The following is a 14824-nucleotide window of genomic DNA, read 5'->3' as shown; positions in this document are numbered from 1 at the left end:
TCCAACTGTTGTTATCGATGGGTCGCGCAGCTGGAGGAAGTGTTTATTTCCATTCGGAGCCCAACTTCAGTTCAAAACCAGTCAAAAACTGGCCTTGACATTCCAACATTACGATACCCTTGAATGACATTAGATCTACGGCGTTTCCGCTTGCCCAAATCCCACATGTTGCATGTCTGCTCTTCGAGTTGTTTGGAACTTAGTTCCAATATTTTCTCGAACGTAACTTTTGACCCAGCTGTCAGGTAGGCATCATGAATTAGACGTACACTGGCAGTTATAAATCATGTTGTGCAAAAGACTCTGCAGAAGTAGAACATTGTGGAAAATCGGGAATGCTTTCTCAGTTTGTGCACCCTGGCAACATTCAGCAGGGAAAAAAAACTGCATTGCCTTCCTCTGCAAAACTGTCGCGCGAAGAATGCTGAACGGGCAGCGACGACTAGCTGTTCTTCTTCAAAGTAATAAACTACCCTTCAAACCCTGCAAGTTTGTGCGATTTACTTTGTGGACATGAAGTCAGCAGAGGACTCAGGAATGCCCACTTAATTCCTTGATTGTACTTCCGTCACAAGAACTAAAAGAACATTCAATGTTCGTTAAATCTGTGGATCAAGTGACTCACGAAGCGGAGGAAAAGAAAATCACCAGCAGATCTGTACAAGATGTTGAATTCTGCCAGGGAAACGAAGCCGCCCTCACGGCAGAGAAGTCTCCGCCTACGAAAATCAGTAGATCTAGAGCAAGGTAAACATACGTTTTTCAAAGCTTGTTCACAAACACACACACACACACACACACACACACGTACACAAACACACACACGCTCACACCATCACACACACACACATGAAAGAGATGGAATAGCTGATCGAGTGATGACAATGTTGATTGATAAGTATTTTTTGGTGCGGTGAACTTGAGGCTATATTGTTCTATCAATCCATCGATATATTTTACACTTTCACCCCAGAAATGAAGCACGTGTACACATATTGAACACAAGAATCATTTTAAGCTTTCATTGGCATTATTTCCTTTTTTTGCAGACATGTTGGCAGGAAGTGAGTGTTTCACCCCACTCTTGCAAGGTAGGTTGATCACTGATGACAAGTTCTGATTGTTTTTCCTTTTTAATATTAAACGGATGATAATCCGTACTCTGCAGATGGATCTAACCGAGATGGATCTAACCGATACACGAAAGCAACATTGGGAACAAACTGTTATTCAATCTGTGAATATTTCATGTGTGAGGGGTATAACTGCAAGTAACCTACGTTCGCTAATGTAGAGAAATAATTTTTGACTCAAACTTCAAGTTAAATTGTTTCTGCTGTCAGAGCCATCTTTCTGAAGGAACAATATTTTACATGCCACTGGATTGTTGTATATTCCTTCTTATTTTGCAATGACAGGCTCAGCTTTCATTTGATTGTAATGTGTTTCTTATTTGAAGCTTTGTATCATAAAAGCTCTGTAGAAGTGTTGCACTTGTTTTGCAGACTGCATTAGGCGTGGTACCTATTGCACACACCCACACACCCCCCCCCCACCCTGCCTATTTATCTAAAACACCCACCCACACACAAACACAGGGTGCTGACAAAGGATTTTTTTCCATTCTCCTTCAGGCCATCGCTTAATTTCTTGCAGACTGAGGAGCAATGGACGTTTGAGCAGCTCCTAAACCTGGGGCACACAAGCCACAAGGTAAAGAAGGTATCAGTATACATATGAACAAATGTTTTCCCTTTGGTTTTTATCGCACCATTTTTTCATAAAACTCTGTAAATTGTGGCAATTACACATTATGCCAATAACATTATTATGAAGAATGAAGATTTTCAACTTATCATTGAAGAAATGAAATCAAGCATTTTTGTTCATTCTGTATTTGATGATTATTTTCCAGTCTTTGGGTTGGCATAGTGGGTGAAATAAGGGTGAGGAGTGTCGGTTGGTGTGATTTCTTAGGTCTTGGTGATGTAATATTTTCCCTACGGTATTATTCATGGTTATCACAGTGCAGATTCCAGGGAAACGGTTTTTTGAACAGCCTCTTAAACTGAAAAGCCACAAGGTCAACAACATAAACAGGTTACTGGTGTCTCGGGCATTGATGTTTTTAAAAAGATTTGCACAGCAATTTTTGTGTGTGTAAAGAGATAATGAAAATAAAACATAACAACTTTTATATTTTTGAAGTGGAATTAAATGTTTTCATTTTTTTATTTTGAAGTGTTTTTGTATGCAGGTTTTATTGGATGGGTGGGGGGTGGTTTTGATGGTTCTGATTTATTATGATGTAAGGGTGGTTTTTTTCCTTAATTATTTATTTAATTGGTTTATGCAGACTTCATGGCAGCCACTGACCAGACGATATGACAGCCATGAATATCGAACGCAGAAGAAGAAAAAGAAGAAGACAGTCTAACAGGAAAATAATTCTGGTATGCTCATAATGTCTATGCCAGTTAAAAAAAGTCATGAATTGAAGTTTACCCAGGTTAGACATTAGCATGTCGTAATTGTGACAATGAATGTATCCGTAAACGCACCAAGAGACTTACTTAGAAAAATTGAAGTCATGCATCGTCAATATGACTACAATCACAAACTGAATAAGGGGAAATCATGTCAATTTGGTGGTCTGGATCATCAGCTGTTGCTCATTCGCTATAATGGTCTACTTGACAAAGCCCGTCTTCATGTGCTTCTTTGTTTCTTTATACCTAGTGTAGACAACATGTAGGCGTTTGCAGACTGTTTATTGTATTGCTGTTGTTTGTTTGTGAGTAAACCTATGGTGTGACCTCAATTGTTTGAAATTTGTTGTGTAAGGTGTTTCTCCATGCCCCCAGAAGAACCGACATTATATTAAAACCTTCATACCCTGCAAATACTTGCATGCTAGATGTTGTTTCTCATTGTAATGATTGGGGACAGGCAAGCTCTTAAATTGTGCAAACCTTCAGAAAACTGTCAAGTTTGATTTGCTAGAACAAGCGATATTAACACGTTATTAAGATGAATATTTGATTAAATATGTGCAGGAACTACTTCAGCAGATTCATATGGCCAGTCTCACAATGCAAGGAAGGTGAGTAGATTGAATTATGTCTATCCCACCTGTTCTGTGTTTAGTGTCAGCCGTGATTGCCTGATGAGAATTTGAAAACATGTTTCTAACTAACATGAACCCAACCATGAAACGTGATGTAGGTGAGTAGCCCATCTAGAAAAAATAACCTGTTCTAATTCCGAATTAGAACAGGTTCTTTTTTCTAGATGGGCTACTCACCTACATCACGTTTTATGGTTGGGTTCATGTCAGTTAGCAACATGTTTTCACATAGAAAATGGTGGGCACCTGAACAAATATCTGCACATTACAATGAAGTCTTACTTTGTGATCTGATAATTAAATAACCCCCACCCCCCACCCCCCCCCCCCCCCCCACCCCAAGAAGAAGCTCACATAACTACCAACTACACAATTTCATTACAGAATCAAACAAGTTCAAAGTTCAAGTTTATTGGTCCATAACCCATGGGGGCATTTTGAACAATAAATACAATCAATACAATCATGATATATGCTAATATAATAAATAAATAAAAAATAAAAAAAATAAAAAAAATAGAAAATAAAAAAAAATTATGAAAAACTGTTACAAATTCTATTAGTAAAGTCCAAAATATTCTTTAGCAATTTCTTTTTCTTAGTCGCAAACAACTTTTTAAATTTAAGTGCATTAGGTTTTTTCCAATAGTAAGGTGGTAACAACTCAGCTCTTTCTTCTTTGAAAAAATCACAGACAAATAAATAATGGAATTCATCACCTATGTCATGCGATACACATTTGGTGCAAGTTCTTTCTGACCTCGGGATGTTAAGATAACGTTCTTTCTGTACAGGTAAATTGTTGTTTAATGTTCTAAACTTCATCATTGAAACACATTGCTGATATGGCAGGGTTGTGACGTAGTCTTCGCATGCAAAAATATCTTTGAACATTCGATAATTCCAAAACATATTTTTTGTTCCAATTTCTGTAAACCATTTATGGATATACTGGTCATATAGACTTCTTTTTACTTTCTTTTTAAACCATGTACTTGAGTATTGAATATTTTCTTGAGAAGTCCAAAGGCCAGAGAGACCAATTTCATTTAAGGTTTTTTCAATGAAACATAAGTACTTGGATTCAATCATCTTGTTGATATACAATCTATAAGTAAAGCAATACACAATACTTGAAAATTTATTTTTATGAATAGGACTAATCAGTTTATACCAATAGCAAAGCATTCTACATTTCATATTAACATCTAGTGGATATCTTCCAAGTTCACCAAATATCATAGCATTTGGAGTTGATTTTTTTAGTTTGAAAACAATTTTATAAAAACGCAATTGAAGTTTAGTAGCAAGTTCACAGGAACCAAAACCCCATACTTCACATCCATACAATAAAATTGGAGCAATCATTTTATCGAACAGGTCAACTTGTATGTCCACAGGTAGTGACAATTGTCTACAAGTGCGCAAAAGAACAAACATTGCCCTTGAGGCACGATCATATAGATTCTTCTGTGCGACTGAAAATGTATTATTATAATTAATCTTAAGGCCCAAGTACATTACATCAAACACTACTTCGATTAAATTGCCATTGTACGTAAACTGTGGTTTATTTCTAATTTTACCTCTGGAAAAAACTATAACTTTTGTTTTGTTTACATTAATATTTAGACGCCATTTTAAACAGTATTCGTGCATTTTGTTTAAACATTCTTGCAGGTTTTTTTCCGACTCTGAGCAGATCACAGTATCATCCGCATACAGTAATGGGAAGAATCAGGATTCAGCAGTGCTAGGTCGTTGAGGGGGATAGCTATCACCAGGCACTCAGCAATGAATAGTTGAGGTTTTCACGGACATTAACAAAATCCGGTAACCTACGGACAGTAAATTTCACAGGGAAGGGAACAAGAACGTCAAAAATGGAAAAGTATGTTTTTTCTTTCAAACCATTGATAGAGCTCTGAAGCTTCACACAAGTTTTGCAGAGAGAGCACTCGGCCTATTCATTTTTGGCACTAAAACATGCGCACACACAAAAAGAAAGTTTTTAAAAAGTGGCGCCGATGTATTCTCACACTCACAGCCTTAGAATATTGCAGTTTGTATGTTACCAAATTGAGGCATGATTTTACTCCATGCAATTACCTGACCAAATCTGCGACAGTCGGGCAAACTTCTTACAAGTCGGATTGGGCCTTCAATCAAATACTCAGAAACCAGCAGCTACTTTAAGTAATACTAGTTTTGTTGTTATTTTGTACAGCTTGTACTGAATGTGTTTTCGTTTATCTCCTCAGAATCGAGTCAGCCAGAGAAAGACCATTGAGAGGGAGAGCGCACAGTAAAGCATATATGGCATGCACTTCGGTGGACCAGTGCCATCATCTTCATAACAAGAGATGCAGATCATATTTTCTTATGTTTAAGTATAGCTGTTAGCAAAAGTATTTGACGATTCTTGGGTACGACTTTCGTGTTTAATCCTATTAGCTTGTGCACAGCCTCAAAATCTGTTTTATTTTGATTTATCATTTATAGTTTGAATTTTTTTTTAATGGAATTAGTCCAAATATGTAAATACATCTAAGGCTGCAATAATGTTTTCTTGTATATACCCTTAAAACTACCTCTTCGTGTAAACAAAATTTAATTGTAAAAAGAAGTGTTTGTTCAAGGGAGATAATTTGAAGCGAATTTTTTTTTAAGGCGAGACCGGGCAGGCAAAATGAGTTATTTTTGGTCTCATATACCTTTTTGGGGTTGTTGCATTTTTCACACCTTTGAACATCCTGGAATGCATTCAATAATCTGCTTTTGTCATTTTAGACATGTATTCATGTAAATAAAACCATTTTCAAACCGATGTTTTGTTGTTTTTGTCTGTGTTTTATCAAAAAAATCGAAAAAATGGTCTACTTTGGATACTCCGTGCTGGTAAATGTGCGCACATGACATGACCCTTCGCTGTTCAAACTGTGTGGAAATTTCCGTTCTTCAAAATGACGTCATCACCGTTGGGGAATTTCCGTTGACATAGGCACAAAGAGAGAGAATCCGTTCCAACCGAAACCCCGGAATTAATATATGCAAATATATGTAGGTCAAAGGCATTTGGCGCAAGCGCAGTAGACAACTTATCAGTCCCCCGGTGTCAACAAATCCATGACTTTTTCACCGATTCAGCAGCATTTTTCAAAGTTTTGAGCTGCGGAGAACAACCCTAACATTGGAAATGTTCGGCATAGTGGCAAGAAATATCAGAGAAAGATGAACCAGCAGCAGCGAACAGTAGAACGAAGTAACAACACTCCGAAATGAACCAACATGATCGAATTGAAGCAGACGACATTCTAAGATTCTTGACTCGACGAGGTGGGTTTTGCTTCTTTCTCTTTTCGATCTTGTTTGTTTGACAACGTGATTTATTGCACATTGTTATGTTGTTGTTGTTGTAAGAATGTGTTAGGGTTTGCAGGTAAATGATAAACAGTTTGTGTCTGAAGTATTTTGCGGGTTTCTTGATCCAATTTACTGACCATGCCGCTGCCGCAACCCCCTCCCCCCCCTCGATCATCTCTGTGATATCGTCTTCACAACCCCTATTTTATTGTTCTTCGCTGGCCAGTCCTTGAGAGCTTACTATGGTGTAACATGTCATCATTATTCTTTGTCTGTGGTCAAACTGAGAAGCAGCATCTGAGCGATGTACGACTGACACAGTTTCTGTTTCTGGTCATTGACCGTAGGAAAATAAGTACCCTACTAGAGAGCGTTCTCTAATTCTAAAGGATTGGTTTACACCAGCATGGCTGACCAACCTCTCATTGACAGCAATATTGTTGTCAAATCTTTTCCATTAACTAAGGAATACAAAAATAGATCCAATTTACTTCACCAAAGAAAAAAAAAGAGTTAAACTAAAGGACTGGGGATGCAACTCATGAATCAAAAGCATAAAGATCACCTGCAAACAGTGCTAGGTTTAGGAAATCTGAAAATGTATACACACACACAGAACACACACACACACACACACACACACACACACACACACACACACACACACACACACACACACACAAAACAGACAACAGACAAGAAACAAGCAAATACATAGCAAGTGTGATGAAATGAATTAATTTTAAAAGAAAAATATGAAAAGAAAGGAAGAAAGAAAGAAAATAATTCAGCTAGTTTCAGTATTAGTTCCTGAGTGTATCATTGTATGTGATTGTGTGGTTACTCAAATCCCATTGTAAACTTGACATGTACATTTTGTGATAGGGGCTGGTATGTATATATATGGGATAACCTTCTGTGAGGTTTAGTGTGTGACAGGGTGAGAATACTTTGATTTCTTTTGTTTTTTCGTGGCTGCTTTTATTTTCAATTATTTATCATTATATATATTAAAACATACACTTTTTTGTCATTAAGTTGTGTGTGTTTGGGTATTAATAAGTAGTGCAAATCCACATGTAATGAGTATGAGTCACTGTTAAATTAATGAATGTCTTTTGTGTGTGCGTGTGTGTGTGTGTGTGTTTGTCAACCGACATATGTGGGTACGAACCGCTGAGGTGGTTGTAAGAAAACCCGCCTGGTTCAGTGGTTGGGGGCTGATTGGGATTTCTGATTTACCGGCCTAGCCAAAAAGTTGAGGTACACCCCATGTAACATGGTCATTTGCAAAATAAAGTACAAGCACTTGTTGACGTTTATATTGAGTCTTAAAATTTGCAGCTTATTACAAACAAAAACCGTGGACAGTTGTATCAAATATTAAATCAGTGTTTGTGTATTTATTAGGTTGGAGCAAGGGGAGAACCAGTCCTCCTGTGGTGGCAGCGAGGAGAAAGATTGACCTGATGGAAAAGTTTGCTAAACCGGAACTACCCTCTTCCACAGCAGAAACATCAGCTTTGCCATCTTCTGACCAACCATAAGAAGATACAGATACTTTGCCATCTTCTGACCCATCACAAGCAGATATGGATACTGGTACTGTGCAACGTCACTCCGCTGACATGTGTTGGGCTTTTGTCAACATTGATCAGCTCAATCTATTGCTGAAAGGTCTATATCCTGTACTGAATGCTTGTCTGATAGCAGTCTGATTATGAAAGAAGGTGATGCATCAGCCCAAGGATTTGCACAGGCCCTGCATCTGGAGTGCATATGAGTGTCCATTCAATTTCAAGTCTGCAGTTGTTTACTCTTCTCCCGGTGTTTGCAACGCTTCGGGTGGTAAAGTTGCATTTAAAATAATCCGCGTATGACCATGTTGGTACATGGAAAGGGACATTCAGCTTTACAGAAATTTGCTGCAGTGTTAGGATTGAGCACAGAAATACTGTAATTAAAATGTTGCAACTTTTGAAGGGCTTGATAGCTTTGTTCCATTTGTGTATATATAATTATGTAATGCTGTTGATGATTTGTGAAGCATCATTTCTATGCAATGGAATAAGAAATCAGTGCATCCGTTGGGTTTTTATGAGTCTGACAGTTTGGTTCTGATCAATATTTTCATATCAGCACAAACACAGATAATTGACTTTTTTAATGTTTTCATATGATTTTTTTTTAAATTAAAAAAATCTGATAATTTGATTATCAAATCATTTCCCCATCATAGTTAAAGTGTTATTCTGGTTAAAAAAAACCACCCCATTAATTCAAGCTCTACTGTGGTACTAGTTTACCGGGGTACTAGTGAGACTCTTTTACATGCTGTTTTCTCTACATGTAATTTGAGACAAAATGTGGTAATTAAAATGTTGTAACTTTTGAATGGCTAGATGGATTTGTTCCAATTTTGTATATGTTGTTTATGATTTGTGAAGCACCATTTCTGTGCATGGAATAAGAATACAGTGGATTCCTTGTGTTTTTATGAGTCCGACAGTTTCGTTTTGATTCATATCTGCACTAACATAGATGAGTTTTCAAATGATTTTTAAAAAAAAGTCCGGATAATTTGATCGTCAAATCATTTCCCCATCATAGTAAAGTGGTCATTCTGATAAAAACATATGAATTCAGGGTGCACTGTGCTACTTGTTTTTGTATGTACAGGTTCAAATCTTTAAAATGCTGTTTTCTCTGAATGTAATTTTCAGACAAAACGCTACAATTAAAATGTTGCAACTTTTGAAAGGCTTGATGGATTTGTTCAGTTTTTGTATATGTTGTGTATGAGTTGTACAGCATCAGTTCTGTGCATGGAATAAGAGTTCAGTGCATTGGTTGGGTTTTTATGAGTCTGACAGTTAGGATCTCATGTATTTTTCTTATCAGAACTGAACCGGTAACTGAAAATGCTAAATTAAAATAATATATTGCTTAGAAATGCTTTTCGATGCACAGAATTATTAAACACACACATATTGCTGCAAAGAAGAAAAATTGGATCAAAACATGCACTGGTTCACAAACTGCAACATTTTAAAAAAAGCACATTTTATAACGTTTTTTTCACATTTTGGTGAATAAAACCCCCAAAAATTGCTTTTCACTCAAAATTTAAAATGGTTTCTCTTAATTAGGTTATTCTGCTTGCAAAAATCAAACAAGCAGCAAGCTGTTTCCAAAATAAATAAAAAAAGTGCTTGCCTACCCTGTCTCCCCTTAAATCAGTAAAACTGCGTAGTGACATCCTCAGTTAAATAAAAAGAATAAGGAATAAAGGTATACACACAGGTTGTACCCATTTTCCTGATTGCACTGCTTTTAAGTAGAAAGCTTTTTTTCTCAGAGTTATTTTACAAATAAAATCCAAGGGAGGCAATTGATATGATAAAAAGGAAGAATTTTTCTTTTCTTAGAATACTGTACACATTTAGTAAAGTATAATTTACAAGACAAAACACAGGGTTTTTGGGGTTTTTTTTCTGTGCCTACTACTTGACAAGAGAACCACGAGATTTGTGCAGATTATTTAAAATTTTCTGAACAGTATATTTTACAAAGACAGATCCATACAATATATATAATTTTGTAATAGATGTTTACAATGTGTAGGTATGGTTTTTTTAAATCAACAGTTCGGATAGCCACAACAAGTGTGTATGTCTTGTGATTTGAGAGCTTTAGCACTGGATGCTTAGAATCCTCTTGATCATTTACTTCAGTAGGTTAAGCCACCTTCTCCAAAATCTTCTCTCCTATTCTGTGCTTACTACAGTGGGTTTGACAAGAGAACCACGAGATTTGTTTTTGTACATATCTTGCTTTTATTCTGTACACTTTAATATTTTAATCATATGTGCACATTTTTTTTTAACTGTGTTTTTGTTTTTGTTTTCCTGTATTCAAAGTGTGTATGGAAACCACAACCTGTCACAGCAGTATTATTAATCTGGATCTCCCTGCTAAGAACGTAATTAACAGAACGTGTGCATGTAGCTAAAGAACTTAAAAAGAATTTCTGCTACTTCACTCAAAATACGTCCATCCTCACACTCATATTTTCTTAACATAATATTTGTTCATACAAACATGTTTGCGAATTATTCAATTTTGCGTTAAATATTCAATTACGATTTCTTTGTGTGTTGCAAAATTATGTAATAAAATTATGCAAGATCAAATTCAAAACAGCAATAAAGCTGCTGACGGCAGAATACCTCTGTTGACTTCTCTATCTGTTGGGTCAAACTATGCCACAGACATGTTTCTTGTAGTAGCTCAATATTACGTGATACAGTCTCAAAGACAGAACAACGCAATAACCTTTTTTTTGTGTAGATTCGATTGATTTTTTCCTGAAATAAAATATTCATGAAGCCGGTTCTGACTGAGTTAATATATTTCTGGAAAGCTGAACAACGCAATGCGTCTGTGACTGGTGAAGAAGCAGAGCTGGAGCTTTTTGTATTGTTTGTCGTTGGTTTTATTACACACGCACTCACATACGGTCAACAAAATGTTGCATGTTCCTGCTTGACAAACATATGCCTGCATACATGCGTGCACGTACGAACGTACGAACATTCATACCTGTGCAAACAATCTGCCACTTCAAGTTCAACACCCAAACCCCACACATTCCTCCAAAAGGAGTCTGAAGTATAATACTGGCATTTGTGGTATTGAACGAGGACCTCAACTTCCATTGTCTAGTGCATGTGGGTCTCATGTTGTACGTGTGAAACCACTTACTTAAAAAAGAAAAAATCTTGTAAGCTTATCAACAAAAAACGAACAATTATATTCTTAAACAAACTGGTTAGAATAACAGATTTAGGAGAATGCAATGCAAGGAACATCATTATCTAATTCGGTCGATGCTTAGATCTAGAAAAGCACCCACTTATTCCAGTATAATAGAGAGAAAAAATCCAATTGAAAAAGTTCCAGATCTAGACAAGGCAAGCACTAGCAGCAATAGACCTTTTTCGTATAACCTTTGCCCCCAGCGTTTCGACCAATCAGATTTTAGGGCACAGCAGCCTCTCTCTGATAACCGGAAATAAGGGGCAGTCTGAAATACCTCTTTCACTGTCGGGGCTCGAAGTACTATTGCCAGAGGATTACTTTGAGAAGTTCTGCAAGAAAACGGATTATCTTGTTCAAAATCATGAACTAAAAGTCAAGGACATGCATGAAGGTATGGTTTGAAACGGCTATTGGTGGTATATGGACGAAAGACTTGGCGAACTTCCCCTACATAAGCGAAGCAGAGGTGATCGACCACAGATCTACAGATCTCTGGATCAACTTTCTTACTGATACTACTGCGTCGACGTTCGACAAGTTATACGACGCATCCAGCGCAAAGAATGCAAAACCTTGGGGTAAACGATAGACATACTGTGTGCATAAAATGTCTTTCTGCATGGCACAACAGCTAGTAAGCAACTGTGGTGATCAGACTCAGAGCGAGTGTGCTGACGTCAATGAAGCAGACTCGCAACGAAGTGTATGCTGTTGTGGGGGGACGCTGACCGGACAGGCACTTGGAGCCTACTGCGAGTGTATTGCTGGGTAAGTGTTGTTGGCCTTGTATGTTTTGTGGGATTAACTTGATGGCTGCGTTACTTGGTATCTTACACAATCAGTTTTCATACTCAGTCATATAATGCATGGCACACAAAGTGACAAACACACACAGAGATTCATAATTCTCTACTGAAAATGTCTGCATGCAAAAGCTGTCATTTTTGACAAAGTTATGAGCAGCATGTTAATGTAATTTCAATCAGTATCTCCAGGAGACCATGCCATGTTGGCGAGGCATGTTCAATAGAATACCAGGTACCTGAGTGCGGAGTTTTATTTAATGTGTACGTACACATGTGTTTGTGAATCCTCTTGTCAATGAAGGTTATCACTGCAGTAAGATCAAATTCCATTCTGAGCCGGTATATATTTTATATAGATCTATATAAAATATATCTATATCAAGAGCATGCGCTTACAAGCTCTCTGTAGGAATTCCTAGGAAAGATAAAGTTAATTGTTATTAGCAGGCTAAGGAAAATCAAGATGACACAGAATTTGAATGTGTGTTGTTGTTTTTACCCAGAAAGGACAGTCTTGCAACCATGTGGCCGCCACACTTTTTGCTGCTTCACACTACATGGCTGAAGGAATCGACACTGTGCCAGCAGACAAAACTTGTACACACTACAAATGTATGTGGAAGGGGCATGCTGCCATGAAAACTGCACCAGCTGCTCTCGATGACATACAAATTGTTAAGTAAGTGTGTATAATAATTAATATTAAGGAAATTAGGGTTGCATTACCTAGAGGTTTACATCAGAGTGTGATCTATTTTTTTCAGAACATAAGTCTCAAAGTTAAAATATAGAGCTTGTTAACTACAACAGCTACAAGACTGGGGAAAGAGAAACAGTGATATTTATAAAGTGCATTATCAACAAACTATGCATTTTACATTTAGTCAAGAGACCAGGGCGGTGGTGTATGTTTGTGTGTAGAGCAATTTCTGGAAAACTACAACATTATGTTTAGGTTAAAAACAAACCAGCCCTGAAACAGTGAAAGTGGCAAGTATTTTACTCGCCATAGTTAGTAGAAGCATGCAACTGGTGAGTAGAAGTGTTCATCTACTCGCCAAATGCGAGTGAAGATGCTGAATTAAATTGTTGGTTTGGTTCGTAAAATTTGCTCTCTGGCTGGTACGTTTTCAGAATCACTAGCCAGAGGCTAGTGCATAATTTTTTTACTTTCAGGGCTACAAGCTTAGAAAGTTAAACAGATTTGTTTTAAACACAGGGAAGCGTGATTTCCTGTGGGACAGTTTTGCTACTGCGCTATGCTGGGTTGCCATTTACCTTATTCGACGTGGATGCTGGTTTTCAGCTAAGCATTGTCCTTGTGAAATGTACTGCGTTCAGTATCGTTATACATGTTTGACAGACTGGCGCAACTTGTTTTAGCATTTGTACCCAGCATAAGATTTGCTTTAGTGTCAAGTAAAAAAAATAATTTCATTTTCAGGTATGCTTCAAGACAAGACAAGTTTCCCCGGACGACTCTTCAAGGCCTCAATTTTGATCAAGAAGTCCGGATGCAAGGAAGCGCGACTAAGAGATCTTCAACAACCGGTACCAACCGTTTGAAGGCTGTATATAGTTATGATATACTGAACTAGGGTTTTCAAGGTGTGATATTTTTTTCCAATACCAGTTAATCAAGTTGGTAGCAACAGTTAACTGTTCTGTCAAGTGAAAAATGTATGTAGTTTCAATATGGACAGGTAAAATCAGTACTTTGTTTACAGCGAGGGAGGGTACGTAGTGCTGTCACCTCTGTGTGTGAGTTCAGGTTTAATTTTTTAAATGCCTGCAGTTAAGACAGAAGATTGTGGAAGCTGATAAGAACTTGTGTCAGAGGATAGTAAGAAGTGGTTCGGCTTCGTACGGACTATACCATCATCCATGACTTGTGTGTATTATTCGGAGAACGTATCAGAGCCGAGGACATGTGTTGTGAACAGCGATTCTCAGTGATGAAAGTGTAGTGTGTGTAATGCCGGACTGTATTCTTCTTCAACTTCGGAATGGCAAGGAGGTATTTTGTGAGATGTTTTATGATTTGATATCCATGTACTGATGATTTCATTCAATAGCGAAATGTTTGAAATGTTCATTCGTTTTGTGCCATGTTTGTTGTTCAAGAGCGTGTTGTCACCATCCCTTATGAATATGGACGTGTGTGAATGTTGGTGCAGACATGAGCGTTTGAGCGAGTGAATTTAGAAGCCCTGTGCATGAAAGTCATTACCGGACAACCAAATCAGCAAACATAGAAATTCCTTGTCATACACATCGATCTGATCAAGGTAATAATGTTAGCACTTTTTTTCCAATTCATTTCACAGTTATTTGTTATTTTTTGGAGGAAATTATAATGCAATTCACCGATTTTAAAAAACATGATTCCAATTGTCTCCCTTGAACAAATTTGTTTGTACAAAATTTGTTACTTACTTTTTTTTTTCAAGGCTATATCAAGGAAAATTCTTTTTGAACTGATTGTGGGACCGTGCACAAGCTGACAGACTTGAACTCAAAAGTTGCAGAAAATTCTTGGCTGCGACTTTTGAGTTCAAGCCGATCAGTTTGTGCACAGTCCCAAGATTTGTCTATATTTATTTATCACTTAAAATAAAATACAGTTTTTCTTTTAATTAAACTGTAGATATGTCAAAGACTGTTTTGAATAATTTTGGGGGGTAATTTTCTTTAAGAAATAACTCAA

The 14824-nt window shown here is 37.1% G+C and overlaps 2 long non-coding RNA genes across 2 annotated transcripts; both read left to right on the top strand.

Annotated features, from left to right (window-relative positions):
• Positions 1–218: 218 nt before the first annotated feature.
• LOC138968399 (uncharacterized) lies at positions 219–5655 on the top strand. The gene is made up of 6 exons (XR_011456164.1): positions 219–747; positions 1050–1091; positions 1635–1713; positions 2357–2453; positions 3057–3103; positions 5389–5655. It is a non-coding gene; the product is annotated as an uncharacterized lncRNA (long non-coding RNA).
• Positions 5656–11646: 5991 nt separating this feature from the next.
• On the top strand, positions 11647–14210 carry LOC138968398 (uncharacterized). Its single transcript, XR_011456163.1, has 3 exons — positions 11647–12079; positions 12621–12796; positions 13562–14210. It is a non-coding gene; the product is annotated as an uncharacterized lncRNA (long non-coding RNA).
• Positions 14211–14824: the final 614 nt, after the last annotated feature.

This window comes from Littorina saxatilis, linkage group LG6, assembly GCF_037325665.1.
Source record: "Littorina saxatilis isolate snail1 linkage group LG6, US_GU_Lsax_2.0, whole genome shotgun sequence".
NCBI lineage: Eukaryota > Metazoa > Mollusca > Gastropoda > Littorinimorpha > Littorinidae > Littorina > Littorina saxatilis.
This window is presented reverse-complemented; position numbering and strand designations above follow the sequence as displayed.